Below are 22,609 nucleotides of genomic sequence, written 5' to 3'. Positions count from 1 at the left end.
CATTGTTAAAAGTATGGATGTGGGAAAAGAGTAGATGTGGATGCTGAGCAACCAGGTTGGACTTTTTTGTGGAATGGTATTATATAATACCCAAATGTAGCTGAGTGAATCCAAGTATATATGCTTTGCAATTAAATCATAGCACAGATAATCTCACCCAACATTTCCCTTAATGACTAAGATAGATAGAAGACTTGAAGTTGCTCTTTCATACTGAGCCTCTCACTGTATGTTTCTCCTGTCCGTCACTTAGCGCTCATGCTAATACTCAGCAGCGAAGCTGGTCAATAAGAGTACCACATTCCTATGGATATGGTTATTAATGGTTGATTACCTGAACTGGCAGGACCAGAATCATTTTCCATGATTGATATGGCTACTAAAAGAGGCTCAGGGACTTTTCTCCTTTTGAGATTGTGGGGACTAAGGCCATATAATCTGTCAGTGACCAGCTTTGTCACTGTGTAGAGAGAGCCCAACTGTGAACGAAGACAACACAGAAGAAAGCAACGCAAAAAGAAAGAGAGAAAGATCTCCAATGATATTGTTTAAGCTTGGGCTAAAGTTAGCTTTAATCCAGGGTCTCAGCCTTGGCACCGTTGACATTTTGGGCTGGATAATTCTTTGTTGGGGAAGAGGATGTTCTCTGATTGTAGGATGTTTAGTAGCATCTCTGGCCTCTACCCACTAGATGCTTCCCCATCTGAGAACCACTGCTCTAATCCTAGGCTTTTTGGTTACATGATCCTTAATTTCCCTGTTTGCTAAATTTATTCGCATTGAGTCTGTCACTTGCAGTCCAATTGTTTTAGTTAATACACTTTTTCTTCAGCTTTTATATGAAAATAAAAACAATTATATTAATTAAACATAAACAACTCTAAAACCAATGAAGTAAAATTAACAATAATTTAATCCAACAGAAAGCACTAAATTGCAGATTTAGCAATCATAAAAATACATATTTGTGTGTTTAGTATCTTACAAGTTAGAGTCTTGATGTTTTTTTTGAACATGACAAACTAGTTTTTGTGTCGGTTATTATTATTGTTGACAGTAAACTCTTTTTAAACCACCAATGTGTTATTTTGATGTACTAATCAATTTAATAATGTGCCTTAAAAAATTCTATAACTAGTTCTAACACTTATAACTAGTGAAGTGTTGCATTAGATATATACCAAGATTGAATCTAAGTCTTATAACCTTGTAACACTCAGTAATGTGAATGTGACTGCCAAGGTGGAGGAGGTAATTTGAAATTCTGCATAATTATACTGCCACATATGGTGATGAATCACTTTTCTCACCACATTTTTGTGTTCAAGTAACCGTAGAATTGTTGCTGACTTAGTGTACCACGATGTCATTTGACAGTAATTTGATCTATATGCATCATTTACATTTTTAACTCTTGCTCTGTGCTTTTCTCAATAGCTAAAACAACTCCATGGAACTACATCATTTATAGGTTGTTAAAGTCTCTATTTAATAATAAAAAATTTAAAATCTCATTCTGTGAAATTTCTCTGAATTCTGAATTAACAATGTAAAATAGAAGTTTTGATTTTGCAACAGGTAAAATAATTCAACATTTTGACTTTATAACTCTCTAAAATAATGGTAGTCGTATACTGTATGCTTACGAGTACATTAAAAGTTAAATTAGAAGTTAACTGCAAAAAATTCTTTAAACCATATTCATTAGTTTTATTGTTAGGAATTTTTGTATTGTTATTTTGAATCTATGTGAAGTATATTGAAAGATAAAGCAAATACATCATTATGCTAATGATAATAGAACCAAGTTTTTATATAAGAGAAGACAGATATAAAATCAAAGAAGTAGAGGGCCCGGCCCTATGGCCGAGTGGTTAAAGTTCCACACACTCCGCTTTGGCAAGCTGGGTTCGCAGGTTCGGATCCTGGGCGTGGAACTACTCCACTCACCAACTATGTTGTGGCAGTGTCCCATGTACAAATAGAGGAAGATTGGCACAGATGTTAGCTCAGGACTAATCTTCCTCAAGCAAAAAAAGAGGAGGATTGGCAACAGACATTAGCTTAGGACAAGTCTTCCTCAGCAAAAAAAAAAAAAAAAAAAATCAAAGAAGTAGAGTTAAAACTCTAATGATAGATTAGAATTGAAGGTATCAAATATAAATAATGATTTTTTAAAATGTGTTTCCTAACTTTCACCACTGACAGGTCTAGAGGCAGTGACATCCCAGTAGCAATGAGTATGCCTGGTACCCAAATTTTTTCTAAATACTCTTCCTCACTAAAAAGAACTAGGGCTCCTTGGAGAAATGGCTTATTCCAGATATGGGACAGTAAATACAAGGTAAGGCTGAGACATTTTGTTGAAGTAGAAAGAAATGAATGTTCAAAGATTAATGGAATTATATCAAAAGGATGCAGGAGCTATCTTAAAAGGGACTCCCGCTGGCCAAATTTGGGAAAATTGGAGCAATTATTCAGATACCTCTTATATACTTTCACAGATTCTCTAGGACTCACTTATTTCATTTCAGCCCTATGCAAACTCTCGTGCAGGCATAACCTTAAACAGCTTCATTTCCTGCCATTCTGCAAGCCTTTTGCTTCCTGCAGTGTCCACAGGGAAGATCCACACATGTGCAACCTGGAAGTGCAGAGGAATTAAACTCAAGTGTAGGGGAAATGTGCTTTTGGGAAAGCCTTTCATCAATGAAAGATGAAAGCCAGTGGATAAATCTTTTCTCTGCTTTTTCTCCTCCACACCCTAGGAATGGTCCTGAATTGCAGTTTATATGGCTTCTAAGAGGTTCAGTCTGACTGATTAAACAGGCGGCCAGTTTGATAATACATTGTCGTATTGGCTCTCCCTCCTTCTTTGCTTTATTGCCCTTGTCCCTCACTCCTGCTCATTGTGATTGGATTTCTTTTTAAAATAATATTACATAAGTCTTTTGCTTCAGATCCTGGTTTTTTGGGGAACCCAGGCTAGAAGGACAGCATCAAAAAGAATAATGCCGGGGCCGGCCCCGTGGCTTAGCGGTTAAGTGCACGCGCTCCGCTGCTGGCGGCCTGGGTTCGGATCCCGGGCGTGCACCAACGCACCGCTTCTCTGGCCATGCTGAGGCTGCGTCCCACATACAGCAACTAGAAGGATATGCAACTATGACATACAGCTATCTACTGGGGCTTTGGGGGAAAAAAAAAAAAAGGAGAAGGATTGGCAATAGATGTCAGCTCAGGGCCGGTCTTCCTCAGCAAAAAGAGGAGGATTAGCATGGATGTTAGCTCAGGGCTGATCTTCCTCACAAAAATAAATAAATAAATAAATAAGTAAATAAGTAAATAAATAAATAAGTAAATAAAAGAATAATGCCTATAACTGATTGAAACATATTGAATATATAAAGATTTTTGAACCTATAATGATATTCAACAAAAGGGAAAGACTTCTCTCACCAAAAATAAATCTCTCATTTGCCACCATCGGAAGTGAATGTTACCAACTTCTTACTCTCAATGCCTTTTCAATTGTAAGTATAGTTGAGGAGAAGCTCTTTGTTACAAAAAAATACCATCCAACATATGCAGGAGGAAGAATAGAATTAAAAAAATCACCAGTTTGCAACCCTAGTGAAATGATTGATTTAGGCAAGGATCATCAATGAATACTAAAATCATTGGAGGAAGTTTTGATAGAGAACTGCATATTTGTATGTTGACAGAGTATCACCCTATACCTTACTAGCTAGTCAAAAAGGAAAACAAGTCTTTTCAATAAGAAATTTGCTATTATTACCTTAACTCAGTCATCAAACATAGATCACTAATAGTGGACAATGGGACATTATTGCCTCCTAATGTTATACATTATAAACTTATGAAATTATCTTGTGAAAAAGGTTTGACTTTTTTTTATGCTTTTAGATCTAACTTCCTGTTTTTAGGAAATACAGGGGATAGAGGAACAAGTTAAATGGTACTACAAAACATTCTAAAGTGTCTGTGAGACAGTTGTCCTGGTTTCTTGAAAATGTCAAAATCAGTTAGAAGAGAGGGTGCATAACCAAATCAATGCTTTATTCTTAAATAGATCCGGTTTGAAAAAACTATCTTACCCATCCAGAGATCAAATAAATATTTACCTGTATTTTTTTATAGCTCTTTTATGGTTTAATGTTTCATTTGACATTGGTATTTTTGTTTTTTTTCCATCATTCTTGTAAGATATTTATCAATTTTATTGATCTTTTCAAAGACTCAGGTTATTTTTCATTGTTTTTCTGTTTTTAACGATTTCTGCTCTTTATTATTTCCTCAGTTCTCCTTGTTTTGCATTTAATTTACTTTTTGCTTTGAGTGAAAGCCTACGTGATTAACTTGAGGCCTGCCTTCTTTTCTAATATAAGTACTTAATGTTAAACATATCTCTTTAAATACTTCTTTACCTGCATCCCACAGATTTTGATATGTCATGTTTTCATTTTCATTTAGTTCAAAATACTTTCTAATATCCATTTTTATTTTCTTCTTTGACTAATGGATTATTTAGTAGTGTGCTGTTTAGTTTCCAAATATTTTGGAATTTTATCTTTTATTATTGATTTCTAAGTATGATCAGAGAACATATTTTGTATTTTTCTATGTTTATTACATGTCAGGTCAAATTGGTTTTAGTACTGTTCAAGTCTTGTATATCCTTATTGATTTTTCTATCTACTTTTTTCTATGAGTTATTGAAAGAGGAATGTTTCTATCTTGGACTATAGTTGTACATTTGTATTTTTCTCCTTTAGTTCAGTTATTTTCTTCATGTAATTTGAAACTTTGTTATTAGGTGCATAAATGTTTAGGATTTTTATGACCTCTTGTTGAACTGACCCTTTTATTGCTATGAAATGACCCTTTTTCTCCCTAGTAATGTTCTTTGCTCTGAAATCTACTTTCACAGTATTTATAGTCACCTCAGCTTTCTTTTGAGTAGTATTAGCATGGTATATCTTTTCCTGTCCTTTTACTTTTAATCTATTTGTGTCTTCATACTTAAAGTGGGTTCTTATAAGCAACATGTAGTTGGGTCTTGCCTTTTTTGTTCAATCTAACAGTATCTGATTTTTAGTTGGAGCTTTTGGAGCATTTACATGTAGTATGGTTATTGATAAGGTTGGATTTAAATCACCATCTTGCTATTTGTTTTCTATTCATCCCTTCTGTACTTTGTTCCTTTTTTCCTCTTTTTTCTGCCTTCTTTTGGATTGATTGTTTTTTATTATCTAATTTTATCTCATTTATTGGCATATTAGCTATATCTCTTTGGGTCTCTTTGTTTATTTGTTTCTTTAGTGGTCGCTTTTGATTTCATAGTATGTGTGTTTAACTTATCACAGTCTACCTTCAAGCATATACTTCCATTTTCCCCTTTCTGGCCTTTGTGCTATTGATTTTGCTTGTAATCCCAAAATACATTGTTTTTGCTTTAAAAGTAAATTCTCTTTTATAAAGAGATGTTTTAAAATAAGAAAAAATTCTTTTATGTTTACCTACATGTTTATTATTTCTGGTGCTATTCATTCCTTTGTGAAGATTTCTATTTAATATAATATTTTTTCTGCTTGAAGAAAGGACCTCCTTTAACATTTTTTGTAGTTTGATCTTTTAGCTTTGCTATGTCTCCGTTCGTTTCTGAAAGCTATTGAGAGTTATTCTTTTAGTACTTCGAAGATGTTTCTCCACTACTTTCTGACTTGCATTGTTTTTGATGAGAAATCTGCTCTCATTTCTTTCTTTTTTTCTCTGTATGTAATGTGTCTTTTTCCTCAGACTGCTTTTAAGATATTCTCTTACTACTAATTTTAAGCAATTTGATCATACTGTGCCTTGGTATAGTTTTCTTTATGTTTCTTGTGTTTGGGGTTTGTTGCTCTTCTTAGATCTGTGGGTTTATAATCTTCATTAAATTTGGAAAAATTTCAGTTGTTATTTCTGCAAACATTGTTTTTCACTTTTTCTCTCCTCTCCTTTTTGGACATAAATGATATGTATGCTTGAATTTTATAAGTTCAGATATGATTTTTTTTCTTTTTTTTTCTGGTCTTTTTTTCCCCTCAGTGTTTCATTTTGGTAACTTCTGTTATGTCTTCAAGTTTACTAATCATTTCTTCTGCAGTGTCCAGTCTGTTCGTACTATTTGGTGTAATTTTCATCTCAGACATTGTAGTTTTAATCTCTAGAAATTTGATTTGGGTCTTTTTTTATACATTCCATGTCACTCCATAACATATTTATGCTTTCTTTTACTTTCTTGAACCTATGGAGTATATTTGTAATAGTCGTTTTAATAGAATTGTGTACTAATTCTGTTATTTGTGTCATTTCTGAGTCAGTTGCTATTGATTGATTTTTCTGCTTATTATACATTGTATTTTTCTGCTTTTTTGCATGCCTGGTAATTTTTGACTGGACGCCAGACATTGTGACTTTTATGTTGTATGCTAGATTTCTAAAAATTCTTTTAATATTTTGAATTCTACTCTAGGATGCAGTTAATTTATTTGGAAAGAATTTGGTCCTTTCAAGGCTTACTTGTAAGCTCTGTTAGGAGGGACCAGAGCAACCTTTAATCTAGGGCTAATTTGGTCCCGCTACTGAGGCAGTATCCTTCGCAGTACTCAACCTAATTTCCCACATATTATGAGATTTCTTCACTCTGGCTGTTGGGAACATGAACTATTCCCAGCCCTGTGTGAGTACTGGGAATTCTTCAGCCTGCCTCTTTCCAATGGTTCTTTCCTTGGCCTTAGAGAATTTTCTCACAGACATGTGCTAATCAGTTCTCAGATGAAGATTTTGAGGGGAACCTTCTGCAGATTCTGGGGCTCTCTTTGCAGCTCTGTCCTCTCTGGCATTCTGCTCTATGAATTTTAGTCACACTGGCCTTCTTGAATTCTTAACTCTGTCTCTTTAACTCAGGGAATCTGCCATGCTCTGTTAGGATTCCCCTTCCTGCTGTGCATCCTGGGTAAATTAAGGCTTACCTTGTTTGTTTCTCTTCTCTCAGGAATTACTGAGCTGAGCTGCCTGGTGTCCCAGATCTGAAAACTGTTGTTTTATATATTTTGCCCAGTTTTTTAGTTTTGTAAGACAGAAGAGTAAATTCAGTCCCTGTTGCTCCATCATATCCTGAAACAGAGGTCACTGTAATTGTACTTTTAATTCTCTGTCCAAATAATTTTTAGAAGATGTTCGTTTTAAATTTTTAAGTATTAATAGGGCTTTTTAAAAAACATTTGCTTATCTGTTTAAAATTTTAAAAATAACTTCTAGTTTTATTGTCTTGTATTCAGAAGATGAAACTTGTACCATTTTTCCTGTGGAAATTTATTGATTTCTTTGTGGCTTATTACAAGGTCACTTTTTGTGATTTCTTTGTGTACAACTTAAAAAAATGGTTTTTAGTAGGAATCAAATCTAAACATGCACACAATCATATGTAGTCAGTCTTATTATATATTTTAAATATCTTGTCTTTATTTTCTGCCTTAGAATCATAGATTGATGTCTACCAATTTTAAAGTGGCTAAAAAATAAAATTAACCTTGTAGTTATTCTAAGTGCCACCCTTTACAAATTTTGAATTTTTTCAGTTATACCAGAACTCTTTGAATATAATCTTGGATTCAAGAAGATACTAGGCACTCAATACCCCTTAGTGATTTGGGATAATTTCCATTTGACGTTTCTTTAAAAACAAGAAATAAAACTCTAAATTTTCCAAAACTACTAATTGAAGGAATAATTGGCAGACTAATTTCTAGTCTTCTTTGATGCCTGTTTCTTAGGTGTTAACATCCAAATTACCTCATGATATATTTAAATTTTAAAAGTCTACTTTAAATGAACCAGATTAAGAAATACGTTTTAAATAAATATATATGTATATTAGAAATGTATATTAAATATATGATCTATAGATTAAGAAATAAAGCCAAGCTTTATTTTCTTATTTTTCTTAAGGATTATAAACAACTGTTTACAGATAATTACCTTTCACTTTATTTAAGCTCATACTCATAGAGTTATTTTAGTTCTGCAGAGAGAGATTAAAATAATAATAGGTCTAATAACTTCTTCTGTCAGCTCTGTAATTGAGAGATCTATCATCAGAAGACGAGGCCGAGAATTTTGATTGGAAACACATAGTGGGAGACAGAGAACCTAAAAGTCTTTGGGGCTAAGGAACTGGAACAGAAAACTCCAGAGCAGGCTCTGACCAGCATTTTCACAGAGCCAACATGTATTCCAAGCTGAGGCCATTGCCTCCTAATGCCAAAGAATCCTACAGATGCCGTCTAAGCTTGTCACCAACCATCTCGCTCAGCTTTCTACCTAATTCCTCATTCCCAAACATGCAGCGAGATCCATAATTTTAAGATATTTTACTTTATAATTATACATGTATAATAATGAAAAAATGTTTTTTATAGTCTGTAGCCTTTTAAATTCTCATTGAAGAAGTATTATGCATCTGGACCAATAATGCTTGTATTTGTGTGTGGGGGGGACTTTTTAAGCAAAATAATTATATATGGTATAAGCTGCTCTATTTAATTTTTTGTGTCAATATTTTTCTATGTTCTTTATAATTTTCCCTCTTATGACTGCAAATGTTTGTTCTCAGTTGCAAAACATACCACATTTAAAAATACATTAAATTTTCACAAAATTACACTTTAAATTATGAATGCTCTAATTCTAAAATCTTCTTTGCTTTTTAAATTTCAAGATTAAATTGATAATATTTAAGTATGTACTTGCTATACTTTCTTATTATGATTGGGAATAGCATCTTCCCTGAGGAACTAACATATTAGCAGATGAATCTGTTACTATCACTATCAACATGCCTTTGTTTGAAACCTTTATTTACATTTTTAAGCAAGATAGTCAGGCCAGTTTAATCTGTTGACAAAACCCCATGTGTGAATAAGTATAAGACTGAAAGGGAGAAATGGGATGAGAAAAAAATTTTGTTTATCCCTGGACTTTTTTTTTTTTTTTTGCCAAGAATTAAATTTGCCTCAGCTTAATTGCTTTATGCACATTCTTATGACGTTGCACGATTGGGAGCGAGGAAGAAAAAGAGCTGTGACTGTGTGGTATGTATCTAAGAGTGTGTTAGAGAGGGAGAGGAGAACGCATAAGCAAGCTGGTTTGACCAGAAACAGAACTGCCTGTGACAGATTAAGAGACAAGCAAGGCTTGGAATCTGAGAGCAAGCAAAGAGAGTGGAAATTTACAGCTCCCCTGTGTGAGTGTTCAAGTGATCATTTTCTGCTAACGTTTTCCGGTGGTAACTGTTGCTCTTCAAAGAGAGAGACAGAAAGTCAAGACAAGATTGTGGAAACTCTTTTCTCTTCCACGCTTTGGTAATAGGAGGCACCCTCTATTAAATGGAAGATAAAGACTGCTTCGTCTAAGGTGCTTTGAACCCGAGAGAGAGCTGTCTTCAGCACCTCACCATGTGTCTACTTTTTGTTGCTTAGACAAGCCTGGGCATTTCTATAACATTTGGTGAGTATCAACCAGGTTATCTATACCGTTTCATAGAAATGGAATTAATATGGTAAACTTTAGTTCTAGTTGAAGTTTTACAGTTGTTGCTTAGACATTCATTTGATAAATCATGTTGTTACCTTGTTTCTTTATGCATGATGAACTGCTGTTACTAGGAGAGGTTTAAAAAACAACTACAAAACAATACTTCTCTGTTGCCTAAGGCATTTGAACCATTACCAACTATTCTGTGTCCATGGAATATCTTATTTTGGAAACGGGTTTTTATTTACAAAGTTTCCAAAAATAAAAGTAGTGGCAGTATACCATTTTTTATATTTCTCTTTAAACTGCACGAAAATTCAAAAGCTATCCCTTTCTGTCTATTATCAGTAAATTTAAAATTATCATTGTGATGTTTGATATTATCAATTATTATAAATTACAGCATTCCCTTATAATTCAAATAGAAATGTTAATGATACCATTAATTAAAAGGATATATAATTTAAATGTTGAATGTTTCTGTTAGATCCAATAAGTGACACATGATTTTTCCAAAATTCTGTAATGAAAATAAAAATTAGACAATTTACATATTAGATTTACCATTTAATACAAAATGAATGCACATGGATTTCATATTAAGGAATAAAGCAGTTATTTTGTTCTTATAGCTGATACCAAGCTCTCATGTAATGTTGTTCTGCTGAAGAACTATTATAACTAGATGCAAATGTATATAAGCAATAGAGCAGAGAAAAGAAAAGTAAACTCTTAAATACGTATTTACATTCCAATTCCAAACTTCATGTACGACTGTAACATAGGAGATTGTAGGCTAATTTTATAGGCATTGACAGAAGACATGTAGTCATTCCTCTGTGGGAGGAAGTATGTATTGTTAGCTGCTAAACTGAGTCATTGCATAAAGATGCACCATTCTAACAAGTTTCTAATCTACTCTCTGCCAGTCTCAAAAAATTTCCTTAGTTACTGATTCAATTGAGTCCTTTAAGGCAGAACAACTTAGCTGAAATGAAAACTTCAGCAGAGTGTCAGTAAACCTATTAAAAGAGTTTGTACCCTAGACATAATATAAAATGGCTGTACTTTTTCTGATATTTCCTCTATGTGTGCAGAAGCCTGTAGAACAGGTTTTGTTTTGCGGGGTTTTTTTTTTTAGCCTATTGACCTGTGTATAAGAAGAAACTCAGCTGGTCTGTGGAAATCTTTTCTGGACCAATATCTTGCATTTAAAGTCAAAAGTAGATACAATAGAGATAATATCACAAACTCAATTTTTACTTCTTTATAGAATTTCCCACCTTAGATCCTTCTTAGACCAATGGAAGATTTGCACACAGCTTCACAATTGTCAGAATAATTTTTTATTTTAAACTAGTAATTCATTAGTATTACTTTAGTGGTGGCACCATTTCTTAAGCACATAGGAACGTAAATATAGAAATAAAGTATAAGTCATCCCTAATTTACGAATGTTTTGTACTTTAGAAATTTAGAGTGAGTTGTTGGAAATTTGGGACGCATCTTCTCTGGGAAACAGTTTAACAAAGGATTGTTTGGCTTTTATTATAGCCTAAGAATATATTTTAGTCACACTATAGAAGAACCATCACCACCCTGAAAAATATTAGAAAATCAATTCTAGTGATGAAACTAAATATAAAAACAATTATGTTAAATAAGACATTATTTTTATTTATCCTAAATATTAATGCTTGAAGAAAAGCAAATTTAATGAGATGGATGGGTATTTGGAAGAATGCTTATAAATAGGATTTCTAGGTACTTTTTTTTAATAATTTTATTTATTTATTTATTTTTCCCCCCAAAGCCCCAGTAGATAGTTGTATGTCACAGCTGCACATCCTTCTAGTTGCTGTAGGTGGGACGTGGCCTCAGCATGGCTGGAGAAGCAGTGCCTCGGTGCGCGCCCGGGATCCAAACCCGGGCCTCCAGCAGTGAAGTGCGTGCACTTAACCGCTAAGCCACAGGGCCGGCCCTCTAGGTACTTTTAAGAGCTTCCAAGGTTGATTGCACTGTTTATGAGATCTAATCTTATGTTAAAATCAGTGATGTTTCTTTTCTTTGCTACAGGAATATTTCTAGCCATTGCTTTCATGCTTATCAGCCATTTCTGAGGTCCAGGCCAGTGTCTTGGCACATAAGTAGGTACCTAATAAATAGTTACTAGATGAGGACTAAACTCTTTCTTTGATTCCTGAAAATGTAACTGAGTAATTTTTCCAAGGTATCCAAAAATGGAAAGGAGTTTAGGGGCACACACTTTTCATTATGAGAAGAAATGCCTTGACGAGAGTTGGTTGAATTGTGAGAAGTGAACAAAGCAATAGTACAGAATAGGCCTAACTATTAAGAGAAAAAGAAAAGACCTTGGTATAACTTGATGGCAGTCCTGAATGTTAGAGATGGTGATGAGGTGAGACAGTTTACTGGCGAGGTATCTTGAGTACATGCGATATTCTGAAGTAAGGTGTCAGCTTTAACTTTATTTATTTGCATATGTGTACTAGGACCCATATGAAGGAATGTGGCCTATTGGTAAAACTCAAATCAAGTCTATCCAAATTAACTTTAATTATACTGGCCTAAAAGTTTCTCTAAAGTGCTGAGATATAACATTTAAAAGTTAGTATTGCAATAAACATTTGTAATGGAGTAATTAATAATGAAATAATACAATGAATGCAGATTACAGTTATCTTGGATGATTTTTAGTGGCAGAAAAACTTTTCCGTTTGATCAATAAACACTTTCTTTGTTCTGTTTGAAAAAAATTTAAAATAAACCTGCCACCACATTAAAAAAAAATTCAGAAAAGTTCAGGAATGACCATTCTTTTATTGGCAAATCATATTTAAAAAGTAATGATTTTGAATAATCCTAAGTGGCATAAAATAGGTGCTTAATAAATATTTGTTGAATGATTGAATGAAATAAGATGGAATAGTTTGGACGATTTTCCATTTCTGAGATATGGATGTCTGTATTTACATGTACGTATACGTATGTTTTTATAGTACAGCTTAAAGATAATATTTAGCTGATATTCTCTTAGCAAGGAAAAAAATCTATTAATACTATATTAGCATGCTTTTTAATTATGGTCATACTTAGTACTCCATTGGTAATTAAAGTAATTGGTTTAAACTGAAATCTTTACTGCTTGTAAATGAGATAATATACTTTTCAGTTTTGTGTCTTATATGTCTTAAATTTCTAGCAGAAACTCATCTAGTCTCTTCCAACTTTGGAAGAGAGGTTATATTAACCTACCCAGCCAGAAAAACTTTCCGAACCTGAAGTCTAAGAGATACTTGCTAACTATAGCTCAATCGCTTTCATCTCTACTCTTCCGTGTTAATGTTTTTATAGATTGACAGTTCATAGACAACAGGGGCTTACTGAAGCTATGAAATAGTTATTTTCACTCTATAACTGTAACTTTTTCACTCTGTAACTGTAAACCTTGTCTTAAAACCAGTAACAGTATCTAACCAAAATTTGGTGATTGTTATGTATAAAATGTATGTGCTTACAGGAAAGACTAAAAAAAAAGTGAATTTTGAGTTTCCCTTGATAATTCCATTGTGAGAAATAACCATTTGTGAATTTCGGTGAGATTTGATGCTTTACTTACAGTTACTAGTTTTTGAGAATACTGATCTAGCTTCAAATCTCTGCTATAAATTGAGATTGTGCAATTCTAATAGTATCTAATTCTAGTAGTATCTAATACTAATTTAGAATTAGTATTCTAATTCTAAAAGTATCATTCATTGACAATCATTAATAGCTAAGAGATGTAGAAACTTTTAGCTCTTACCAATGACTGGAGCTGTCAACAGAAACATTACTATGAATCTAATGAATGAAGTTACTGGTTGTTTTTTCTGGAACAGTAGTCTAGTAGGTTATTATTTATAACAATAAATAAATTAGTAGTTGTATGTCTTCCTAACTTCATATACTAGTTCTATTTTTAAGTTATTTCAGTAGTTACAATATATTAGAATTAAGAAGCAATTCCCAAGGACATGGGTTTCTCTTCTTATAAAAGAGTTTTTATTCCGATGTAAGTCTGATCAAGACTTCCAGATGAATAAGGATGCATAAAAAACTTCTCACGTGTTTTCCATTTCTATGTAAATTGTCTTATTTTTAGAAAATGTCTCTCCCTCAAACTCTGTTAATAAAACTTATAAAAACAAGATCATTCTTAGTAATTTTGAACTGAGAAAAAGGATGATCAGTGACAGTATTTATACTTGTCTACTGATTTTCACTCATTTCTTTAGATTTTCAAGTACAAAATTCAATTGTGGTGCCTTCTAATTATATTTAGGATGTATATTTTAAAATGGAATAGTTGGAGGGTAGAAGACATTAATTGGAAGATACTTTGACATATATAATATGCTTTATAATGGATTTGTTGTCATAACATATATAACTATAATGATATTCTTTGTAATTTATTATCTCTGTGATGGCAATTCTAAATTATGACTTTGCCGGGGGAGCAGGGGAAGGCCTACTTGGATACAGCAAATACAGTAGAACGTTTAGTGTACTGAAATACTTTATGTATTTTAAAATTTACATTCAATCAAATGCACTCATTTTAAGAGAACAGGTCAATGAATATGGGCAAATGTATACATTCATGTAACCTCCATCCCATTAGTCTTTAAAAGATGAATCTTATAGGCCCAATTATTTGCCATAGATGCACTTGATTGCATTGTTTCTATCTGTGAGTCTTATTTGGAATACAGATAAAAGAATGGTAGTAATTCATGAACTTTTCTGAATTTTTCTTATGTGGTGGTAGGTTTATTTTAATTTTTTTCAGTTTAAGAGACGGTACCCGTGCCTTAAGTTTAAATTAGCAAACTCTGAGAAAGAATTTTGGAAATGTTCCTCTCTCACTTATCGTTGATTGTAAATAGACTTAAATGAAGGGAAAGAAGGCTCATTTTTAAGTTGGCCTTCTTAGAGTGAGTTAGCAGTTTGGTTATACTTTTTTATGGTTTTACCTGTGGAAATCTTGAGATTTTTCTTGGCTTCAAAGATAAATTTCTCACGCCCTTAAATTTTTGTGAGAAACCTTTGAAATTAGAACTATTATTGAATAGCACCAATTAGAGGTTAGACATAAAGGCCTGGAAATATTCATTAGCCACCTACAGATAGACACTTATTCCTGCTTAAAATATTTTAAGGGATAACAATGACGGCATTTAATGCCCCAAATGACCTCTTCTCCTAGCTTCCCCTTTCCTCTCCCCCTTCAAACACTCCTCTTCACTTATGTCATTGAACATGTTCCGATGACTTACTCAAGTGATTGACTTTGGGCCATCTTTAATAGCTCTCACATACAAGTTAGGAATATGAAATATTTTAGTGTGTATTAGAAAAGGGAATGCTGCCAAAATCTACTACAAAATCTACAGGGCCTGAATTCCCTGGGCACAGAGCTGAATAAATCTTTTTTGGCTTTCTCTCCAGAATCTGAGCCAAGTACTACTCTTTATGAAATTTCATAGCCAAAGTAACAGAAATTGTATTTGTTTGTCTAATGCTTTGAAACGACATGGTGATCAGATATTCCACAGTTTGAACTTTAAAAAATGGTTGTTTAGTCATTAAAAATATCATTTACGAGAAAGTGTTTCCATTATAAAAGCATTTGCATGATCTATTAAAGTTCGGAAAAAATGGAAAATTTGAGGGAAGAAGAAAATTAAGCATCCATAAGCCAACTTATCCAGAGGCAATCAGTGTTAACTATTTAAAATTATTTTTTCTATGCATAGGTTTGCTGTATTTGTTTACTTTTACGTAGTTGTAGTTGTGCTGTGTAATATGGGATGCTGTTTTTAGCAACATTTCCATTTTAGTTCACATTCTTTGTAAACATTTTAATAGCCGTATACTGTATTTCATTAAATCTAACAAACCGTTGGTTGTAAGGCATATACTTTATGTACCACTAAGAAAGAAAAAAAACAAACTGCCAATCAGTTGTAAGACACACCTAAATTTCAGAGATGTTAAAATGTAAAAAAAAAAAAGTTATAGAAATAACCCTATATTAGTTTATTTTCTGAGGACAAATTGCCGGGAGAGGAATTACTACTAAGTCAGAGGTTGTGAACGTTTAAAGGTTCTAGATCAATATTGCCAAATTACTGTCCAATTTATATTCAATATAAATATATTATTTATATTTAAATAAATTTAAATATATTTATATTCAGTAAGAAAAGAGAGGGCCTGTTGCATCTCACCATCAGTAGAATTGAATTTTCTCAAAACAGTAACAAAAAACTTCATTATTTGATGGGCAAAATAGTCTTTCACTTTGAGTTTGCATTTTTTATCGTAGAGAATAAACATTTACTATGTGTTTATATTTCCTCCTTTGTGGTTTTCCATTATCTATATATTTTTTCCTAATGGTTTTCTTATTCATCTTCAGAGATCTCCTTTTATGATGATATTAGCACTCTGTCTTTCATATTCATATCACAGAATTCTCTTATTTGTTGTTGCCCTATCATTTTATTTATTTGATCCATAAAAATTCAAAATTTTTATTAGATTTGTAGCATATTTATATTAACTCTGATTTGTCAGTCTTTTTCTTTGAGATTTAGGTCATCACTTTTAAAATTAGAGAAATTATTTTACATCCAGAAATTTGAAAGTCATTTATATTAACACCTGTATCTAGGCTCTTTTGTTCCATTGGTCTGTTTTTCTTGTGCCACTGTTTTACTTAGAGTACTTTATAACACTTTTAATTTCATTCCTTCCTAAATAATCTTCCTTTTTAAAATTTGTTATCCTTGCTTTTTTGGTCTTCTTGACTTAGTTTAGTTACCAAGAACTTTTTTGGACATGTAACTGGAATTGTATCAAACCATGGACTTTAAGAATAATTGACATCTTAATAATATTCAGTTATTCTGTTCAAAAACAAGATAGGTTTTTCTACTCAAGTCTTTTTTATCTTAGTTATGTGGGTTTTTTCCCTCAAATCTCTATTGTTTCAGGAAAGAAGAAATGTACGCATTATAAATAATGCAGAAAAACACCATGATGAAAAAATTTAGGGGGCCAGCCGGGTGTCACAAGTGGTTAAGTGCACGCGCTCCGCTGCGGCGGCCTGGGGTTCACCAGTTTGGATCCCGCTTGGCAAGCCATGCTGTGGCGGCATCCCATATAAAGTGGAGGAAGTGGGCACAGATGTTAGCCCAAGGCCAGTCTTCCTCAGCAAAAAGAGGAGGATTGGCAGATGTTAGCACAGGGCTGATCTTCCTCACACACACACACAAAAAATTTAAATGTATCACAAATCTCATAATTCAGATAATACCATTAATGTTAGCTGAACCACATTCCAGAAATCATTCTACAGATATATACAGTTAAAAGGATGGCTTGCTGAAGGATTGCATAGATAAGTAGACACATCTTGTATGTCTTTATGTACGTCTTTCACTTATTAGTTTTCTACTTTAGGAACAGTACTTGCCCTTATGTTGGATTATCATTTTCAATTTTCCATAGTGATAGATTCCTTATTTTTAACTTTTTATTTTGAGATAACTATCGATTCACATGCAATTATAGGAAGTAATACAGAGAGATCCTGTATACCTTTCATCCAGTTTCCCCCTATAGTGACATCTTGCATAACAAGATGTACTTGCATCTTGCAGTATCACAACAAGAAAATTGACATTGATACAATTTACAGACCTCATTCCAATGTCATTGGTTTTACATGCATTCATTTTGCGTGTGTTTGTATATTTAATTCTTTGCAATTTTATCATATACGTAGATTCAGATTCGTGTGACCATCACCACAGTCAAAATACAGAACAGTAACATTGCAAGGATTTCTTCTACACTTTCTTAGCTGTAGCCACCTCCTTCCCTCACCCCTCCATAACTCTGGGCAACCATTGTTCTCCATTTTTGTAATTTTAACATTTTAAGAATATGGAACGGAATAATTCAATATGTAACTTTTGAGGTTAGCTTTTTCCACTCAGCATAACTCCCTTGAGATCCAAGTTGTTGAGTGTATTAATAGTTTGTTTCTTTTTATTGCTGAGTAGTAGTCCATGGTATGGATGTATCACAGTTTAACCATTTGTCCATCCAAGGACATCTGGGTTGTTTCTAAATTTTTGCTATTACAAATAATGTTAGTGTGAAAGTTTGTGTACAGGTTTTTGTGTGAAAATAAGTTTTCATTTCTCTGTGATCAGTCATTGCCTTAGAGTGCAATCAGTGGGTTGTATGGTGATCACGTGTAGTTTTGTAAGAAGCTACCATATTCTTTTTTAGAGTGGCTATACCATTTTACATTCCCACGAGCAGTGTAGAGTAACCCAGTTCCTTTGCATCCTCACCAGCATTTGGGGTTATGTTATGACTGTTTTTTATTTTATTTTTTCTGATATGTGTGTAGTAATACCTCGTTGTGGTTTTTTGTGGGGTTTTTTGCTGAGGAAGATTTGCCCTGAGCTAACATCTGTTGCCAATCATCCTGTATTTTTTTTTTTTTTTGTATGTGGGTTGCCGCCACAACATGGCTGCTGACAAGTGGTGTTAGGTCTGCACCCAGGAACTGAACCCGGGCTGCTGAAGAAGAATTTAACCACTAGGCCGTGGGCCGGCCCCTCATTGTGGTTTTAATTTGCATTTCTGCAATGGCTAATGATGTTGAACAACTTTTCATGTGGTTATTTGCCATCTGTATATCATTTTCAGTGAAATGTCTGTTTATGTCTTTTGCCCATTTTCTAATTGGGTTATTGGTTATATTACTGTTGAGTTTTGAGAATTCTTTAGATATTCTGGTTACTAGTTATTTGCTGGGTATGTGTTGGTTATGTGAGTTTTAAATATGCTATAATTATGTATTTTTATATTTAATATTTTTAAATTAAAGTTTTGTAGGTTTTTCAAGTTTAGCTCTGGTGTAGATATTGTGTGTATGTCGTTATCAGTATGAATCGGATATGTTTTTCATTATATTTTCTTACTGGTTATTGCTTATGTATGAAAGCTAGTAGTTTATGTATATTTATCATGTATTTGACTACTTTACTCAATTCTTATTAACTCCAGAATTTTTTTAGTTGTTCATCTTAGGTTTATGATGTATATAATCATATTGTCTGTGAATTGCAATTTTGTCACATCCTTCCCAAATTTTGTACTGTTAATTTGTTTTATATTTTAATGCACTGACCAGCACATATAATAATGATAGTGTGATAGTCATGGTCCTTATTTAGTACCTCTTTTTAGTGAGAATGCCTTCATTAACAATGATATTTTTTTCGATTGAGCTGAGATTTATGTATCTCTGTAGATTTTAATTTTATTGGATGCCTTTTTATCATCAACTGAAACAATTTTTATTTGACTTATTGATATAATTAATTATATTCACCAATTTCCTAATGTTAAATAATCTGATTTGGTCCATTATTCTGTAAACATAGCCTTTGATTTTATTGACAAGAATTGTATTTAGAATCTACATTGAACATATTTAAACTGAAAATAATTTAGATCACTTCCCTAGTAACTCCTGTTCCCATTTCTAATAGTAGCTATTCTAAACTTCTGTCTCTTTCTTTAAAGTCCCTACCATACTCCTCTTCTTCATCTTCTCTTCTACTTAGCGGAGAAAATCAAGGTCACAAAATAAAAATAGATAGATAATATAATCTTTATTTTACCCAACATACCTAAAATGTTATTTAGTTTGTAAAGGTAATTGACATATATATTTATTATATATTATATATATGTAATCTATATATATATGTCCTATTCACAATAAAAATTAGATACATACAATATTTACATAATATATATATATATAATCTCTACCCCCCCACACACACACTTATATATAATTTAATTATCTTAAGTTCTGTGTTGTCTCATATTCATGTTGTAATATTGCTTGGTATATGTTTATACATCTCTTTATTCTCAACATTTTTGTGTTATTTTGTTTTAGTTGTGTCCCTTGCAGAATTTATAGCTGAATTGTGTGTGTGTGCACATGCATGCACACTAGCCCAATTTGAGTTGTGATTTTTTTGTAGTAGAATTTGACACATTTGTATGTATTGTAATTGCTAATGTTTGCTCTTATTCCTTCCATATTGTTTTGTATTCTCTATTTACTATTTGCTTATTTTTTTCTTTTTCTTTCCATTCTTGATTCTAGCTGATTAGGTCAAATTATTTTTGTTCCTTTTGTCCCCCTTCTGGTAGTTGAAAGTTCTACCTCCTACTTCTGTTATTGTTCCTTGAACAAAGTACAAAGTGTATTAAAAGAATTTTACTTATTTTTATTTTTCTAGGTTAGTGTTGTTGTTATTTTTTGTTACACTTTGCCTCTATCAAAATACTTTAGGAATACTTTTTTAATAATTATATTCAGCTTCACAGATACATTGTTGGCCTTCATTTAGACTTAACTATAAATTTTATTGGTTTCTTCATCCAACTGCATATCTTTTTTTTTTTTTTTGGTGAGGAAGATTGGCCCTGAGCTAACATCTGCCAATCCTCCTCTTTTTTTTTTTTTTTTTTTTGCTGAGGAAGACTGGCCCTGGGCTATAACATCCATACCCATCTTCCTCTACTTTATATGGGACGCCGCCACAGCATGGCTTGACAAGCAGTGCGTTGGTGCGTGCCCGGGATCTGAACCGGCGAACAGTGGGCCGCTGCAGCAGAGCACGTGCACTGAACCACTAGCGCCACTGGGCTGGCCCCCCAACTGCATATCTTTTTCAACTATTTTCTCATTTTCTTGTTTCTTCTCCCTCTTGTTCTTCCTCCACTACTTCTCCATCTACATCCTTAGATAATTTTACTTTGCCCTCACACATGCATAATAGTTTGACTGAGTATAGAATTCTAGATTAAAAGTCTTTTCCCCTAGAAACTACGTAAATAGTGTTTCACTGTTTTCTAACATTTGATGTCAAGTTAAAAGTCCTGATTCCTCTCTTAGAATCTGGTTCCTAGCTGCTACTCTGGATTTCCCCACTCTATGGAAGGGGATTTGTAGGATTTCTCTTTAGTCTTAGGATTCAGAAATTTTAGAATGTTCTTGGAGTGGACCTTTCTGCATTCCCCCTGTATAGCCGTTAGTTTATGTAAATCTGAAGACATATGCCTTTGTTTAGCTCAGGAAATTTTCTTTTTTTTTTCTTTGTTGATTTATTTGTTATTCTCTTTTTGTCAGTTATCTTTGTTTTTTCTTTAATAACTCCTATTCGGTCAATACTGGCTCTTCAGATCTGTCCTGTGTATTTCTCTGAATAGATTCTTTTTTGTATTTATTTGTGTTTTTCTCACCATTCCAGATTTCCATGGCTTGGTCTTCAAATTGCTAATTTGTTTTTCAATTCTATACCATTCTACCAGTCAGCGACTGTTCTACTGCATTTTTTATTTAGTTGTGCATGCTTTTACTTCTAAGAATATTTTCTCATTCACTGTTTACTTTTTTGTCTCAGCAGCCTGTTCTTATTTTATGGACATAATAGCAGCATGTCATATTTGGGGAGGAATATTAAATAAATATATATTTTTTCTAGTTTCTTGTTTTAATGCCTTTCCTCTCCCCTTCTCCCAGGGTTTTGCTCTCTTTGTTTATCTTTATATTTCTCTTTCATTTTCTTTATTTTCCTCAAATGCCTGGTGATTCTTAATTGTGATTTATATTTTTAAGCAAGGGACTATATTAATTAGCATTGGTAGCTAGTATGGCTTTCTTCAACTACCTAAAGAAATGGACAAAGTAGAGAAATAGGAAATTTACAGAAAAAGAAAGTTTAAAAGCCAATAAGTATATGAAAAAATGCTCATTCTTGTTAGTAATGTGAGAAATACAAATTAAAATAATAATGGGGTAACCTTTTACAACTGTCATGTTGGCAAAAATTTTGAATTCTGACAGTTCCAACTGTTGGGAAAGATGGAGCACAGCTGGGACTCATACACTGCAGTGAGAGTAGAAATTAGTATAACACCTTAGGCAAGCAATGTGGCCGTGTCTGGTGAAGATGAGCATACCGTTTGTGCCCTTTGAATCCACTTTAGAACAGTGTTTTTTTAGACTTTAGTTTGTCTAAACTCACTAGCAGGTAGTGAAATCAATTTAATGGATAATGATCAGCACTTTTTTTTTAATGATGTAGGGTTGAACAGGTAGAATGGAAAATATCCAGAGGGCAGGTATTGTTTCATGAAACAATTATACAATCATTTATACATTCCTTTGTTCTGGGTCATAATGTAACATGCATTTCTTACTACAAGTCACTATAAAAAAAGTTGAAACCAGTGCCCTGGAGAAATTCTTGTACAAATGTACCAGTAGACCTGCAAAAGAATCTGTATTACAATCATGGTTGTAATAAACAATTGAAAACAATTGGAACTCGGAGAATTGGTAAATAAATTGTGGTATAGTCATACAGTAGGATGCTATACAGCAGGTAAGATGAATAAACTAGAGATTAATGTATCAACACGAGTAAATCTCATAAACATAGTGTTGAGTGAGGAAAAAAGGAGCTTATGGTATGATACCATTTCTGTAAAGCTTTAAAGTGTACACAACAATATTATGTTATCTATAAATGTTAGTAAAAGTGTGAAAAATGTATAGGATGGATAAATGATAGGCCCAGTATGAGCCGGAGGGGAATGGGATCAGAGAGATGTACCAAGGGGGTTGATTACTTCAGTTGTTTTTTTTTACTTTTTAATCTGGGCAGTACATATACAGGAATTTATTACATTGTTCTCTCTTTCTTCTTCTGAATACCCCAAATATTTTATTTAAACTAAATTAAAATATCTAGAGGGAAAAGTCCTGTTGAAACATTTTGATTAGCATGATGGTGTGACAATCCATTTGTGAGTCAATTGCTGTAGCCAGGGCAGT

General features: G+C 33.0%; 1 protein-coding gene across 9 annotated transcripts in view; it reads left to right on the top strand.

Annotated features, from left to right (window-relative positions):
* The window catches only part of CAB39L (calcium binding protein 39 like), a 157,004-nt gene that overhangs the window by 46,141 nt on the left and 88,254 nt on the right, over positions 1-22,609 (top strand). For 2 of the 9 annotated variants that reach the window (XM_004433665.3, XM_087436082.1), the window contains one exon: positions 9,430-9,567. The exons of 6 other annotated variants lie outside the window; for them this stretch is intronic. The gene's annotated coding sequence lies outside the window, so the exon portion shown is untranslated. Of the gene's footprint in view, positions 1-2,208; positions 2,345-9,429; positions 9,568-22,609 lie in introns of all 9 variants that reach the window. One more of the 9 variants, XM_087436083.1, reaches the window with a different exon arrangement.

This window comes from Ceratotherium simum, chromosome 10 (assembly GCF_057802395.1).
Source record: "Ceratotherium simum simum isolate JZ-2026a chromosome 10, ASM5780239v1, whole genome shotgun sequence".
Classification (NCBI taxonomy): domain Eukaryota; kingdom Metazoa; phylum Chordata; class Mammalia; order Perissodactyla; family Rhinocerotidae; genus Ceratotherium; species Ceratotherium simum.
The sequence above is the reverse complement of the archived record's forward strand: the minus strand, read 5'-3'. Positions and strand labels throughout refer to the sequence as shown.